This window comes from Protopterus annectens, chromosome 8.part0 (assembly GCF_019279795.1).
Source record: "Protopterus annectens isolate FY-2018-M chromosome 8.part0, PAN1.0, whole genome shotgun sequence".
Lineage (NCBI taxonomy): Eukaryota > Metazoa > Chordata > Ceratodontiformes > Protopteridae > Protopterus > Protopterus annectens.
Genome location: NC_056741.1, coordinates 1,003,073,383 through 1,003,091,532, shown reverse-complemented (window position 1 = coordinate 1,003,091,532; position 18,150 = coordinate 1,003,073,383).

Genomic DNA, 18,150 nt, shown 5'->3' with positions numbered 1-18,150 from the left:
TAAGCTACAAAGGTGATCACATTTATACCATATGAACATGCACACACACCAAGTAGCCTATGTTGAAATTAGAACCCCTACCTATCTTGTCTTACACACTATAGATCACAGTACTTATCACACGCAGCATGGTTTAAGTCTAATACTACATTGTCAACTGGTATTCTTAAGGTGGATGACATCATCAGGCCTTGTAGAAGAGGGCAGTTTGGAAGCTAGCAGCAAGTTACAGGAGCAAAATGTGTGTAACCATTGCAGATGGATACCTCATGGGGGCATGCCAGTTGTTTTGCAGGGGGATATACATACACACACCAAGTGGCCTGGAGTGAGATTAGAACCCCTACCTATCTAGTCTTATACACTATAGATCAAAGTACTTATATCATGTCCCACAGGCAAAGTCTGATGTATATGTGGTTGCAGGCATACTACTTGTGCATGACACAAACTAAGCTTGTGGTAAATATCATCTGTGGCCTGCAGAGTGATATTGCTTTGTACTGTTACCTGCATCTATTATTATAGCAGTGAGATAACTGTTATTATCCTATGTGTGTACAGCTACCAGTATGGTCATATGTGGCTGTTTGCACTTAGACAGGCAAACCTGTGGACAGGAACAATGTGCCATGTCCATGTGTGTGTTAACAACATTATACATTACACCACCTGCTCACCTGTGTCTGTCTATGTGGTGACATCCAGCAGGCACAGGTGTCTGTAGGTAAGTGGATTATGTACTGTTGCACCCTTAGTTTGGATGTTTTGAGCAACAGTATGGATGTGTGATAGTGCAGATTTACACACCATTATTGGGGTATGTAGGACAATACAGGCATCCACACACATATTAATAGGGATGTATATAAAAATGTAGCTGTTTGTGTGTGTGTGTGTGTGTGTGTGTGTGTGTGTGTGTGTGTGTATGATATGTATATGTGTTATGTAGATATATTGGGAGAGCCTATGTATCATTTTAATATATATATATATATATATATATATATATATATATATATATATATATATATATATATATATAGATATTGGTATATATCTATTTGACAGTACTTAGAGATAGATAAACTAAATATGTATGTGAGAGAGAGATACTGACAGACTGATATGTATACGTATATGTCTGTATGTATAGACATATCTATACATAACATGTCATTTTGATGAAGGGGCAACAGAATTGCGCTCATTTTAACTAAGTGTTTAGGCATGCCCAGTGGGACTGTCAGTACTTATAAAGTGACTCCAGACCATACCTACCTGTACTCCAGTCTGGGGTTTTGTGTGTTACAGACAATGACAGACAATGACATCTGTCCCTGTTTCTGCAGTACTGCACTTCTCTCATAATGTCCATGGCATTCCTCAGCTGTCTGTTGAACTTAATGTATGACTGAGGTTCATAATGTTACACCACACACAGACTGACAGTCTGTGAAAACACCAACATAATAATACCTCACATGCAAAAGATATGACTATTTCCAACTTAGAACCATCAACATCATCATCCATACTTACTTTCCTATTCCACTGAGCCACACAGGCTGTCAGACAGAGAGGAGTCATTCATCTCACAATCAACAGCATAAATATGTACATTGCTATTCCTGCATTATGTGTGACATACAATGTGTGATTGAGTTCTATGTTACAGTCCTGAGATTGCCTGGTCTGCTGGTATACCATTGCTGACTTACTGTCAAAGCAGTTATATCGGAACACTGCTTTGTTGGGGGGGGGGGCAATAGTACATGATCTGCTGGGATAGACAGTAGTCCAAATATCATGTGACCCCACTGTTTGGTATTTCACTTGACTGATGTAGTGCATATTCCAACCATGAGGCCTAGTGATTATTAGGGAACACATACTAGTGGACTGAGTATCTGTAGTCCCATGTGGATGTTACTTCTGTCCACATAGCCCACTATATTTCCTTGCATAAATGCAGCAGATCCATACATATGATACCATATTATAGTAATCCTTACAAGTACTGTGTAGGTTACAGACTTACCTTGTGAATGCAGCAGTTGACAGGACTGTAGTTCAGGGCTGACTCTGTGTGATGCAAGTGGCCCACAGCCAATACATGGGTAGGTACACGTAGTGTGGGTTGCCTGGCATCAACAATTTTAATATATGTATGTGAGTAGGAGTAAGGTGTCAGTCCCTAGGGCCCTAGGTTGCCAGTGAATGTATTATGCGTTGTCTCTTAGCCAAAACCAGGACATACTGGGCATGCATATGTCTGCCTACAGGGACACCATCAGGGGGTTCCTCCTCCAAATCCTCCTGTGACTGTGGCTGTGACTGGTGGAGAGCTGTGTATCCCTTCTCTTTGCTGATCCTGCTGCAGCTGTTTCCACAGGATAATATTGTGTAGCATAGCACATAGTGTGAATATATGTGTACATGTGGCTGGAGAGTACTGGAGGGCTCCACCAGCTATACTGAGGCACTGAAACTGGGACTTCAGAGGCCCAAACACATACTCTGTGAGGTTTCTAGTTTGTGCGTGTGCCTCATTATGGCATTCTTCAGTATGTGTGTGTGTATTTCTGATGTTTGTCATCATCCACGGTTCCAGTACATAGCCAGCATCCCCAGTAAATGGCTGTGTGAGATGTCCCCCCTAGCAAACATCTGGTACAGCTGTGATATGTGCCAGATATGGGAGTCGTGATAACTGCCAGGGCTGCCAGCACACACATTCATGATAATCCCCTGGGAATTGCACACAACCTGGCAGCTGTGTATCCCTTGCGGTTGACATAGATTCTACCCTCCTCAATGGGTGGTGACTTGATGTGTACATGAGTGCAATCTATGGCATTCAGTACCTCAGGGTAGTGTGCTATATGGTAGAAGTGCTGTATATTGCTGGCCCTTGCATCAGGTGTGAGGGAAAAAGAAATGTGCTCACTGGCATGTGGTAGCATGGCATCCAGGAACTGGTGGAATACCCTGGATGCTGATGCCTATGGAAACCCCATCATGTCCCCAGTTGGACTTTGGAAAGTACCTGTAGTGGGTCTATATTATATGCTTGAAGACTCTATTCTTTGAACACGTAAAGAGCGAAAGCTATAAACCATGAATGGCCACTTTCATGAATTTTTTCCTATGGAAAAAATTAATCTGGCCATAAACACAAAAACAAACTTTAAAACCCTAATCAAGTGGGGGACTTTGCCTACCACACCCCCTGATGTGGCGGGTTTTTCCCTCCACCCCCCCCAACTAAATATACCAACTCCGAGATCACTCTTCATTGGAGAAAAGGGCAATTCCCGATAATGGCTAAGCAAATTGTTTCACAGGGAAAAAATTTGTGGAAGTGGCCATTCGTGGTTTCCAGCATTCGTTCTTTACATGTCGGCGTTGGAGTATTCGATGAAGAGACACTTCAAGCTTCTAATATAGACCCCCTGTAGCTAGTATCCTAAGGGCTACACATACCTTTGTTTCTACTGGGATGGGGTTCCCCTCTGTTGGCTCTGGGTCTGAGTTGAGGGCAGCAAAGCCCAGTGAGTTCCTGTAGTATGTCTCTGTCCACCCTGTAGCACTCTACAATCTTCAGCTCATGTAGCTCCTGGAAGGTTACCCTGGGCTTGAACACTCTTCTCCTTCTCTGCCTAGGCCTATTGTCAGCAGCAGCAGCAGCACTGCCTTCAGCATCTAGCACATACAGATGTAGCAGACCTGCAAAAGCCCCCAGTATTCTCTCAGTAAGAATTCTGAAGTCTCTACTCCAGTGGTGCAGAGTATGAGGGAAAAATCAGATTGTAGGGTTTATGCATACTTTATAGTGCTCTGCTGTTGGTGCTGACTGTGCGATTGGCTTCATTGGATGCATTTCACCTGCCTAGTATATCATTAACATCATTTAATGGCCCTAGTTTAAGTTCAACAGGGGTCAAAGCTAAATAATATGCCACTGCCTTTTAGATACACTCACCACTGTGGTGCGCTACACAAATGTGCACCCTGCAGGTAAACAAAGCTTAGCACTTAGTGTACACCCCCCCAGACTTCCATGCTCAGCATAGCAGCTCGCTGTGCCAACAGGTGAAAACATGCGCCCCTTAGCTAAACAAAGCATAGAAGTTAGTGCACTCCCCCCTTGAAAGGACATGCTGAGCCCAGCAAACAGGCACAGCTAAGCTGAAATAAGCTTAGATGTCATTGGATACACCCTCCCTTGATGTCAGCTACCTTCTCTGTAAATACCAACATGGTTCTCTGCCTACATGAAGGGGATATGCGGATATGATTACCCCTTTATGCTATTCAATAACTCCACCTCATTTGTATAGGGATTCGTGCACACAGCCTGGTAAATTCACGCTTCATAGCCCTACCACGTTAGAAACAGCAGCAATGCACCATTGTACATACTCCATGCAAGCAACTTTATACATTTCTGTCACATAATATTAATTTTGTTTTTTTCCAAGTTTTTTGTTTTATTTTATAAATCATGTTTGCGCACTGTGGCATGCTGCACAAACATGTCCAGATCATTAAAAAAAAATAAAATTAATTGAACTTATTTTCTATAATCTTTCAGACACACAGGAGGATAGCTTCACTCATATCTGTTTGTGGTATGCCATTTCTGTCCATATATCTACATTTTTACAGCCCCTTTTGTCTGTCTACACTCTTGAACATGGATTTTTTTTTCTGTGTACACTACAGACCCTGACACAGGGTCTGAATAGCTGCCTATCTGCTTGCTGGATCACTCTACCTGACTCATTTGCATGAGATCCACATGCTTAGGAGGTGATTTTCATGCCACGGAACTTCCCGTGTTGGCACGTGCATGCGCAGTGCTAAGCAGTGTTTACTAAATTTAAAACCTGCTATGTAAGCAGCATGGCACTATGCCTGAAAACACCATGTAGGCTTTATTGAATTCCCCCAAACAATTTATGATTCAATATTTTGTGATTTTGATCAAATGAATGTATTCCACATAAAAATATATATTAAATGCTGGAAGTGATTGTTGTCCGAATCTTGCATGATTTGAAGAAATGGTCTGTATAAATAGAAACATGTAACTTGCTGCTAATTTGTAAATAAACTGGTCAGATGGCAGTAACTCATGGTATGGTTCTTTTGGGAGGGGAGAGCATAGCGACAGGGGAATTTAGTTACAGATTTCTTTTGCCTGGCCTCCCTTCATCCAACTGTGGGAGTACAATCTCACTCATGCAGATCTGAGTGGCATGTGTGTGGTAGGCAAAAGGGACAGACCTTGGATTCAGGCAGGGATTTAGGTGTCATTCAGCACCTCAGGGAGACCAGGTGCAGTAGAGTGGGGAGCATAAAACAGGTAGCACAAGGCCATTTAAACTGATTTTTTTTCAGAGAGCCTATGAAAAAAGCTGTGCCTCTTACACATCCTTTAGGGTAGAAAGGTGCTAAGATTAATTTTTAGGTTAGCCAATGGGGAACAAGTGCCTACATTATTAGTAGATCTGACAGTTTAAAGGAGCAAAATAAGTTAAAGGTGGTTTATTAATGGTTGCAAGAATGTAAAGTCCATACAGTGGAGATTATGGTGGTTTATAGTTAATTAAGTAGGGCGGGGAAACATCTCACTGGACTGTAGTTTAAAAAGCGATTGGTACACAATCAATGGTTAATGTACTGGTGTGTATGGCAGTTTGTATGTCCCCACAAAAGAAAGTTATGGGCGGATATAGCTGTCAATATGCCCTCACAGAGGAATGAGTGGTAGAACAAGTACCCTACTATTGAGTAACAAGTTGATATGTATGTCACTTGTCTGTCTTCATAACCTACACAAAATGGCTGCTCCAAATTACTGAGCAGACAGCTGATGGAAACAAACTGTGGCAAGCCACTAATGTTACATTAAGGAGTCTTTTAAAGTCCACTAAAGGCATTAGCTTCTAAGCTAGGTGAAATTTGTAACTGGACATTGCATAGAAGACTAAGAAATCTCAAATAATTTAAAATACTGAGGTGAATAAAAGTATTATTGAATGTTGGAAATAACTGTTTTCAGAACCTGATAAGATGTGTGCGAAATGTTTTGGAGAAAAAAATGCAAAACTTGTCAATAATTTGCAAATAAGCTGGTTAGATGACGTTAACTCAGAGAATAACCTTTCAGAAGATAAGGACATGAGACAAGTTACTCTTTTAAACTAACTTTACTCACAGCTTTGGAACTGCTGCTTCCTTTCTAGTTACTCTTATTCTAGACTTTCAGCTTGACAGAAAGTATATTGTGTCACAATGGTAATTAGCCATCATGAGAACTGGGTTGTTCAAGCATTTGTAAACTGTTTATTTCACTGCATGCCTTGTGATGTTATTCTGTAGATAAAGCCAATGTAACTTTTTCTATATTACTTTCAAGGATACAAACAGATTCAATATCTGTGTTATTTGCATGATTTCAGTATTTTAAAAACAGTGATTCAGAGCTGTAGTTCCAAATGTTGGATTTGCTCCAGTCTGCTAAGGAAAAAAATGTATATGTCTCATCAAAAACTGTTACCAAAATACCTACATTTATTTAAGATGAATGCTTGCTTGCCCAACAAAGCAGTCTGTTTTCCCACATTTGGTTTTACTTTGAAATACAAATGATATTACAGTCTAGGATTATTACATTTAATACACCCCCAAACTATTTTTGTGACACCCAAATGAATAACATCCACAGCACTAAGAATGTGGTCATTCACAAAGTAAAATAAACAGGAAAACTGCATTTCCTCATATAGGGCAAGTCCTACAATTGCATGCCTGGGGCTCCCTGCACCCCTCATTTTATTCCAGTTTAGAGTGTGCTGCATGCACAGAATATTTTGTGTGTGTCTGCTTAAACATGTATAGGGCTAAGCATCATATGATCCATGTGAACACTTGTTTAATATTATCACACTTTCCATGAATGTAAAAATCTGACTATAACTACCTTAGTCACAGAAAAAATATGTCTGCCAACTGGGTATTGGCAGATAATCACATTACCGTAAGAGAGGTTTTATTAGTCTGAGGAAATTCTGTATTGTTTGAAGGATGAGATTACTAACTAATAAATCAAGCTGAAATTTTTTTAATTTCCTGTGAAGTCTCTGTCATAAAGCTACTTGTGGTGTTGTTAGTTTGGTGAATTTTTGAATATATAGCTTGTCTTCACATTCATTGGACTGTGGTCATTAGTCTACTACATAAACCGTGCCTCACAACAAGACGTTTTCTAGTTCAGTTCTCAGCTGGGATGCACAGTCTGCATTTCCTCCATGTGTTTGACTCTAGCTTCCTCCCACATCTCAGTGACATAAAGTAGCTTATTTGGCATCTGTAAGTTGTTTGCAGGTGGGCATGCAGTGTGCATTTGTGATACAGAAGAAGGACCTGGCAAACTACTTTTGTTACTTATTTGCCTATTAAACTCTGTGGATGATGTTGGCTGTTCATGATGTTGCTATAGGAGTTGGATGTGACTCAACAGCATTGTATGGGTGTATATATATATATATATATATATATATATATATATATATATATATATATATACACACACACACACACACATATATATATATATATATATATATATATATATATATATATATATATATATGGGTGACGACCACACTGGCCTGAATGGCAAGTGTGCCAACACCCAGAAGAGTGACACTATTTGGTTGACACAGACAGGTGTACAAGTTTGACAATCCTTGAGTGTAGGAATATTTCCTTTCCCTGAGGATTGTATGATCTCAGAGTTAGTATACATAATTAGCAGGGGGTGTGGAGGGCGCAAAGGGGCTTGCCCCCTGCAAAAGTATTTGTTGTTTAGTTCACTCTAGGGTAATCCCCAGAGCATAAGCAGAATGTGTTGGCCGGTTGGGCCGGATTCAAAAAGCTAGTTGCGACCAGTACAGCATGCTGAAGGAAGACTTTAGTGCACCAGCTGTGGACACAGTGTCAGAAGACATGCCTCAATCAGTCTGAGTGCTTATTTATTCAGTGTATGATAATTATGAATTGTACATGCTCAACATAACCTAAATGTGACAAAGTGCAATGCTGACTTTGTTCACGAAATCCTTGGCAAATGCCATACTACAACACAAGAAAAGGAAACCGTTCCCCTGGAATCCTATGGAATCCATAAAAAAACTGGCAAAACTCCTCCAAAAATGCTACCTGCAGTGAATGAACTGCAACAGGCTGCAGTACTGCAAGCCATGGAGGAGGATCTGTTTTTGCATCCTAGAAGGCGGTCAGCTAGATAGTCAGGCTACAACTAAGCCAGCTCTCAGATCAAGAAATCATTGACAGGTACCACTTAAACAGACAGCCTGGGCAGGCTGTGTGCAACATATGCACCCCTCACATGTCTGTGTGTACATTGTAAGGCAACCCCATACCTTTCAAAACAAAAGGCTGTTTAAGTCTAGGCGTGTTGGCATTTGGGACATTCCAACAACATATGAGAGATGCTGTAGGAGTGGCAGAGACAGCTGCCAGTCACATCGTCATACAATTCCTGGCAGCAATGTGCACCAAGGTAGATGAACACATATACTTTCCATCTGCAGCTATGTAGCAACAAGCTGTCATGCACCAGTTCTATAACATTGCAAACTCCCCCCATGTTCTTGGTGCAATGGTGTGCACCCACATCCTTATTAAGACCCACATGCACCCAGAAGCAGAAAGATACATCAGTAGAAAGGGTTGGTCATCCCTGAACTGTCAGGTGTCGTGTGCAGTAGATGACAGCATGACAAATATCATAGTGACACTGGAGTGTCCATGGCGATAACATATTAAGGGAAAGTGGTCTTATTGCTGCATTCCAGCAAGGTGAAATACCTGAGGTAATACTACTCGATAAGTACAGGAACGCAGCTACTATGTAAGCTAAATACATCCCTGTCAATACTCTTCATGATGACAACATATGTGTCTCCTCTCCCCACAACAGGTGACTGTCAGTTGAGCTGTGGCTAATAACCCTGTACTGAGAACCTCCCAACTCTGTAGAGGAGACCTAAAAAAGAGTGCACGTCATGACATGAAACACCACAGAGCATATCTTTGGTGTACTGAAAGCCAGGTTCAGCTGTCTGGACACGTCCAAGGATGCACTGCAATACACATCTGAAAAGGCAGCACAGATGATTACTGTGTGCACCATGCTACACAATATGCTAACAACAACATATGGTAGTCTTCCTGCTGCAGGTGTGGGTGAACTATCTCAAGAACCCAGGATGTTTGAAGATGACATTCTGCAGTTATCAGAGGAGGAGGAGGAGCAGGAGAACATAGGAGGCAGAAAAAAAAAAAAACAAGTGTGGAGGATCCAACCACAGGTTCAGGCTCAGGCAACACTTTAGCATCTTACACACATCTTGGAGTTATGGCATGTCACATGTACAGAAGTACACACATTAAAAATTGATGTTCAGGGGGGCATGACTAGCATGGGCACTGAGTAGCAGCAGAATTCACTAGTTCCACTGAAGATAATTTTCTACACTGGAATTTTGTCCTCTAACAAGAAAAACTTGGATTTTTTTATACAGTATGATAGATCTCAACATCTTTTACAAGAATATATATATATAAAAAAACGAAAGTGGACATATTTTGCAGTCAAAAATCTACTTGGAAAACTCACAATTCATCTGAAGAGAATTCCAACATGAACCACACTAAGGCAGGCAGTCAGGATGCCAGTATGAGAAGAGACTTACAAACTCTAATATCCAACATTCAGGACTTAACTACAAAAATTGATAAAATTGACTCAAAAATAGACAGCTTTAAAGAAAAAGCCACTAAACAAATGGAACTACTACATGATGGTTTGAAACAACAGAAAATCCAAATAACTAGTATAGAGGAATCCTTAAATGACATGGATGGCAGAATTCTGGAGAATGAAAACAACACTGAATTTTTACTTAAAATACTATGTTACAAAGCAAATTGGATGATCTTGAAAATAGATCCTGTCAAAACAATCTAAGGATTTTTGGACTCACTGAAAATATAGAGGGCAATAACATAGCAAGTTTCCTTAACATCTGGATACCTAAAATATTTGACTTACCAGAAGCTTTGTCTTTTAGAATAGAGAGAGCACACCGACCACTAACTGCATTAAACAGCACTAACAGAAAACAACCCCTATCAGTCATTGTAAAATTTTTATCTTCATCAGATAAAGAATTAGTATTAAAAACTGCCTGGTCTAAGTCTTCTTTAAAATACAGTGACTCAATAATTTGTTTTGATAATCCCCCGGATTCATGAAGCTTGGCGCAAGTCCGGTGTAAGGCTTGCGCCGGCCTTGCGGCATAGATGTGGAGTAGTCGCGCCATATGCATATTAATGAAGGTGCGCAGCCGCCACAGCCACGTGCATAGGAAATGTGCGCGAGTGCAAGGGGCGTATCGAAGTTGTGCAGGGAGGCGTGTCAATGTCGGCTTTCGAGGAGCAACCTAAACTGCTGAATATTATATTTCACCAGCAATAGTAATCGTACCTATCAGTGTCCGTGGAGACTGAAACGTATGCAAAGCAGAGTCCCTGTGAACAGAAAATGAAGACTCAAACACAAATGCATGGTAGGGAATAATGGGTCCCTACCCATGAACAAATGACAGGAAAACTGTGTGCCTGTAGTCCAACGTAGTGTTGATAGCTATACCATGTGGAAGTGAAATGTAACAGATGTTAGCGCGCCACCAGTAGGTATGTCCAGTCCAACGGAGAGGGTCACCAGCCAACCCATAATTTGAGGGAGGGAATATAGCTGTGCAGATGTGTCCATAACAAAATACATGAGGAGAAATGTAGATATAGGTAGTGACCATATGTCTGAAACATATCCCACAAGCCATGTAATAGTCACATACAAAAGGTATGTCCGTATTTCACATACCAAATGTGATAGGAAATAGCATACACATGTAAATGAAACAGAAGGAGCATATAAACGAGCCATAACAACACGGACACATGTAGGCCGAAAGGAACAGTATGATCCGTACCGTCGACCAAGATTACCACCTGTCCCACTTTGCGAGCTACAGTCCCTCTGTGGGCAGATGTGTCCTGACACAAGCATGTAAAACTGGCAAATGTCCAGAGAATATAGGACATAATTCCTCCGTAGACGTCACGCAATAGTTGCATTAATCATAGGTCACTGGACATAAAATACATAAATGTCATAACAAACAGAATAAGATACCGAAATGCTACAAGAATAAGCTTAGATATAGGCAAGAATTGTAAGTTCTATCTGCCGAACTGACCGTGGTTATGTGTCGGCCTGTAAAATATACTGTGAACACCGCAACTGTCACAGGAAGAAAAACGTATTCCTGTAGCATTTTAGTTGCTTATTCTGTTTCTCATAACAGTCAGGTATTTCAGATATAGAATTAACTATTTAATGCAACTATCACATAAAATATAAGAAATATGTTTGTCCTAAAATCTCAGGACATTTGCCATGTTGACAATGACATGTCAGGACACAACTGCCCAAAGAGGGACTGTCCCTCGCAAAGTGGGACAGTTCGTAACCCTATGTGACACCATGGCCAATTGAAAAGGTGGAAACACAACCGCTGACTGTGGGGAGGCAATGTCCATAACAGTCAGACATGTGTAAGGAATAGCTTGGACATAGGAAAAGGTGCCATCCTACCAATAAGTAGAACAGGCTGGCAAAATCCGGAAGGCAGCTGTATAATCCGAACGTGTATGTGACACAGTCGAACGGGTAGTACCCGGATACACCAACCAAGTAATGAAAGTGAAGTAAGGGCATATACCCATGTGCGTGAGGTATAGCATGTGGAAAGCAAACATGGCAGGGTAGTCCACACAACCATAAAGGTACCTGACACATGTAGGGTAGTCAATGTGTAACTGTGGCCGTGTCATGGGCCAACAACCAAAGTAGTGCTCTATAGGGTGTGAGTAATTTGCGTGTGAGGGGTGTGTGCTTAATGGTAAATTCCTCAAAGGCGATACTTGTGTCATATGCAGAAAAGGTGAACCGGAGGTGTATGAGGGGGCAGCGGGTGAAGTGGAAAGAAACACAACCTCATGTAGAAACAGCTGCAAGACAAGCAGACAGGCCATAGTGTAGAACACAATCCCACAAACATATGAATATGGAAATATGAGAGACAGATGTATAGATACGGCACCATCACATACCCACAGATGGGTCCTGATGGAACTGGCCATAACAAATGCAACACACCTGGATGCATAATAGCCTACCCAGCATACCCTCCACAACACACAACCTGCCACCATACCAGAACGTCCACCAAATCCAGCCGTACTTGGTCCACTGGTTTGTTGCAGAAACAGCTGCACACAGTGACCCCTACTCATATGTAGTAGGTATTGTCACCCTAGGCAGTGTCAGGATTACAAATCATGTATCCCCTGCAGGTAAAACCCCCTGCATGTTTTCATGAAGCCACAAAAATCTTCGGTATCTAACTTGTTTTGGTCTTGACCAATTTTTGGGATATCCCTCATGGGATGACCAACTTGTGTAAATAGTAGAATGGGTATGACGACATGATGTCCAATCCAGTAGATATCTGGACACAAGTCAGAATGTGCAGTGGAGGTCCATGACACTGTCCAGCCCTAAGTGGGCATGCATAACCTACCACCCAGGATAAAATACCTTCCCGTGCCGCTCATGTCCAGACATGAATAGGAGGGAGAATATAATGCACACATTTGCAAAGTGGAAAACGGCATGAGGGCAAGGAAGACACTACGTAAACAGGTCAACCCTGATCAGATGTGAGGGACACTGACTGTGTGCAGTCATGACTGACCATACCTGTCAACCTGTGTGAGCAAGATATCTGGACAGAGCCGTGAATATAAGTGAGACAAAGGTCCAAAATCAGGGACAATCTGTAAACATATCTCTTAGAAACATAGAATTTGATAGAATAACAGTTTGCACATTGGCATTAATGTCTGGAGTATGAAGTCTGAAACCCAACTGTCTGTCAGCACGTTCCGACTGCAGTCTTTAATGCTGAGCTACTGCTGTGCCAGAACACAACAGCGTATTACAGAGGTCCATGCCATACCTCTCAACTGTCCGGATATTCGCAGAATGACTAGGGTCACCACCTGTCCCACTTTGCGAGTAACAATCCCTCTGTAGGCAGTTGTGTCCTGTGAAAAAAATCAAGACATAGCAAATGTCCTGAGAGTTTATTCCCTAATTTACTTCAATAGTCACATAAAACGGTTATTTTATATATGACTCCTCAATATGTTATGTGAAGTAGCATAAGCAATTCAAATGTTACTAGAATAAGCTATTATATGTACAAAAAAGGTTAAAGTTCAGTACTATGCACGGCTGTAGGTATGTTTTGTCCTGGAAAATCTGACATCTCTACAGAACATGTCCCACTTTGGGCAGTCGAAAAGGTGGCAACCCTAAGAATGACCACAGGTTCACCCCATAGTGTTGGCGTGTGCCTCCGACAATCTGCACCAGTGTGGTAAATAGCTGAGGATTGACATCACTAAATAATGAGAAATATCCTGAGTATAAGACTCCACAACCTGCAGAAAAGTCATGCTAATGCAAAACCTAGCATTCTATCAACGTTCTAAGCTTGTAAGAGTAATAGTTAAAATGTGTCCCTAATTGTCCCCCCATCGTGTAGGTTTTGCGCAGGTTCGGTGCTCTAAGAGGTTGAGAGGTATGGTCCGTACATATTTACAGGAACAGCCCTTCACACTTGTGTAATGTACAACTGCATACCTGTAGTCAATTCATGTCCAAAAATAATAATCCCCGTATGACTGTATACAGGTAATAGTCAAATGTGAATGGGAACACCCATCACCGTGGCGTATGGACTGTAACAACCCCACCCATAATATGTAATGCCAACAGAATAAGCTGCTGACAGGTGCCCAAACACCCGTGTCTATAAACACAGGCAAAACTTCAAAATAGGGAGATAATCCCTGTCCATATGCTTCGTCTGACATTTGACCTCGGCCAGGGAAGTTCCATTCACCAGGTGGACAAGCCTAAACCCAGATCACTACATGAACACCCTGACAATCAAAGACCTGTATGTGGCTGGACTATATGCCTTGGTGTTCTGCATATCCTCGGAGTGATTGACAATGCAGCCAGAGTCCACAGCAGTAGGCAATAGGGAATGTGTAATATGTAGTACCACCTTTTTCCCAGCAGGAGAATGGATGCCTGTGTCGTAGGTGAAGCGGTGAGGTGTATGTTGATGTAGCTAAGTACTATGGGTATGCATATCAATGAGGGAGAACACCAATAGAATAGTGGTTCCGGTATCCGGCCAACGTGAATGCAGTCCCGGTTGACCTACAACCACTGCACATATAACTTGAAAGTGTAATGAAAGCGTTCGTGCAGTACACACTTTTAAATATGTAAAGGTGAACGTGTGTTTCGCAGTAGTCCGTAAACTGGAATACAGATATGTAACTGTTACGGTCAGAATTATGAAAGTTCATGGAAGCACAGTTATCTATGAAACATATGTAACCCACAATAAGGCTATGCAAGTGCACCTGCGCGTGTGTAATCTGCTCACAGAATAGAAAATGAATGGTGTTTTCCACACATTCTATGTACATGGCTCATACCTGTAAAACCCGTAAAGTACGGAACCAGACAAAGCCATGACAACAACTGGTACAAATAGGGGCAATCCCTAGATATTGCCTAACAAACATAGAAAGTGGATAGAATAACAGGTGTGTCACTAGCATGGATTCTCTGAAGGGTATGAAGTCATAACCTGAAATATTTGTCATTATTTACCAACGTCAGTCTTTAATGATATGCCACTAACTTGCCAGATAGACACAAGGTTATGAAAAATGGACCAGAAATAGGGACAATCCCCAGATATTGCCTAACAAACATAGAAAGTGGATAGAATAACAGGTGTGTTACTAGCATGGATTCTCTGAAGAGTATGAAGTCGTAACCTGAAATGTTTGTCATTATTTACCAACGTCAGTCTTTAATGATATGCCACTAACTTGCCAGATAGACACAAGGTTATGAAAAATGGAGCAAAGATAAGAGGCAAAAAGCTGTACATGCAGCGGAAATCTGTACAGTTGAAAGGCATGATATGGAGATATATATACACATATATCCACAGACATAATCCAAAGCAAATTATGAGATGAGGAATGTACAGACATATGTATATATGTACAGATATATATATCTATACACTCACATGATACATTAATAGATATATACACAACAAACATATGTCCCTGTACATATAACACATGTACATAAATAGGTCACGGTATAGCTAATATGGATAGACAGGCAGACATGCATGAAAGGAGAATACACTGATGGTTTCCATACCATTTCCCGGAAACTACCAGTGTGACAGGGCCTGCAAGTTCTACACGCTAAACATGAATATAGGTGTCCTTTGCAGGACCCCAAAAATTGATCCGTATGAAGTGCGAACCGTACTTGATGCTAAAGATGTCACAGCTGCAACTACGATATAGCTGTACATGCAAGAGTAGCAGGTGCAAGGGTAATAACACATGGGTCGATTGAATGTATGACGTACGAGCTGATATCTGCAGAGTGGGGAGTGCTCAGAAGTGTCCTCACACGTTATTATCACTCACATTAAACATGTTGAATGGGTACTGTGGAGGTGTGTCAGGTACGGGAATCATGGGTATGCAGAATTGGGCCAAGGTGTTGGTTGGCACAGATCTATTAGGTACGCCCCATGGGAGTGATCAATATACCTATGTGGGTATAGCACACGCCTATATTCACCAAAAAGGTGCAACCCATCCACTGGATATTGTGTAAACCATTGGGGGAAGATGTAGGGACCTATATCAGTGTCATGTAGGCGATTATTAAGTATGGACACGCATACGACCAAGATGGCAACCATACCTGCCAGAATGTCAGAATAAGACAGCTGGACTACGGCTTAGTACACGACAGACAAATAGGGACTATATTAAATATACCTCAGACAAAGTCAGACCGTTGATAGAATAATTGCGTAGTGGGGAATATGAATGTTATGAGAGTTAGTAATCATGAAATAGAAATGTCAGTCATGATTACCTAACCGCACTGTCCATCATGGCTTGCCAGCAATCTATCAGAAAGGCACATTATCATGACAAATGTAACAGAATCATAGGTCAAACCCCAGGACGTATACCCATAATGTGTACAGGTGAGAGGTATGAAGGCAACCCGTCCTAATGAAATGTACAGAACTAGTGATACTAGGTGGACAGGTGAGAAGAAAGACGTCAGGACAAATGACAAAACATGTACAAGTCATAAGCATGTTTGTCCACAAATGTGAATTACAACATATGACCTGTGAAAGTCAATGTGGAAGGTTAATAGACTCAAACATGTGTCTCTCAGGGTGTCATGCAGTGTCACCGATACAGTGTCCAGTCCCCCATACTCGTACGTGAGCTCTGCCACTGACGGAAAGCGCAAATACTGGCGTACACATAAGGTACATGATGGAATATGTGGTGTGGATAAGCACCTGTTGGCCTGTGTGAGGAATATAACCCAGTGGGTGGGTGTGTCCTGCAATAGGAATGTAATGGTAACTGGCCTGTGATGCCACCATGTATTGTGTGTATTGGCGTAACTGTACGAATGTGCAGATGTATGCCTCAAATGTGTGGTGTGTTCCTCTCACAATCTGTACATGTCTGCCAAATACCTGAGAACTGACGTCATTAAATAATGATAAACATATGTGTTTAAGACCCCAAATCCCTCAGAAAGGTCATACTAATGCAAAACCTATAATACTGTCAACTATCTACGTTTGTAAGAGCAATATGTAGAATCTGCCCCTATCTGTCCCCCCATCATGTTAGGCTTTGTACAGATGTTTTGCACTAGGAGGTTGATAGGTATGATCAGAAACAGATACATGTCTGAGGAAACAGCATTATCGACTGCAAGATAACTCAGAAGGTATGAAAAGCGCTGCAGTAGGAAGTTCATCCGCAGGTATGTGCTGATATGTCAAATGACACAGCAGTCTACAGGAAGTACCTATAGGGTGTCACCTTTACCAATGATGACAGTGGGACATACCCACAGCCATGCATACACCACAAATAGACATAGCACACAGCAAAGCCTAGGCCATGATACACGAAGCCTCCGGCGTGTATGGATTGAGTGAGAGTACAGCAAGGAAAGATGACTGCCAGACTATTCAACAAACACCTGCAGGGGCGTGCAAGACCGCCCGTAACACGAACATTGCATTGACAATGTTGGGATTTGCAACATACCCCATTTGTATGTATAAGCTATGCAAATGATGTAATTATAGGGTTGCCACCTTTCCGAATGCCCAAAGTGTGACATAAGTGCTACAAACATCAGATTTTGCAGGGCAAAACATACCCACGGCCAGTACAAAGGACAGAACTTCAGCATTTTGCCTGAATAAAAGTTTATTCTTGTAGCATTTTAGTTCCTTATTCTGTTTCTTATAACATTTAGGTGTTTCAGATACAGAATAACTGTTTAATGCAACTATTACATAAAATATAGAAAATTATTTTGTCCTAAAATCTCAGGACATTTGCCGTTTGTTCACATTTTTTGCAGGACACAACTGCCCAAAGAGGGACTGTCCCTCTCAAAGTGGGACAGGTGGTAACCCTACGTAATTACATGAGACATGAAACAGTAAGCTGTCCGTGCAAGGGCAGAGTTATGTGCAGAAATGTACCCGGATGTTATGCGACTAACGTTTTGCACATTGCTAAACGGAGCAATGACAGCTGCAAATACAGTATGAATACAGTCGAAGAAGCATGCCAATGTCCAAGTCCAAGGCCAGTGGCAGCTTTGTCCATTGGATATCAATAAACCAGTAGTTGTCCTCCACCGATCCCTGATGTGGAAGCGTAGCGCTGCGCCACGAGAACGCGCTGCGCTTCAAAACAAGACATATGGATAATATATATACAAAATGTAGGTTTATCTAG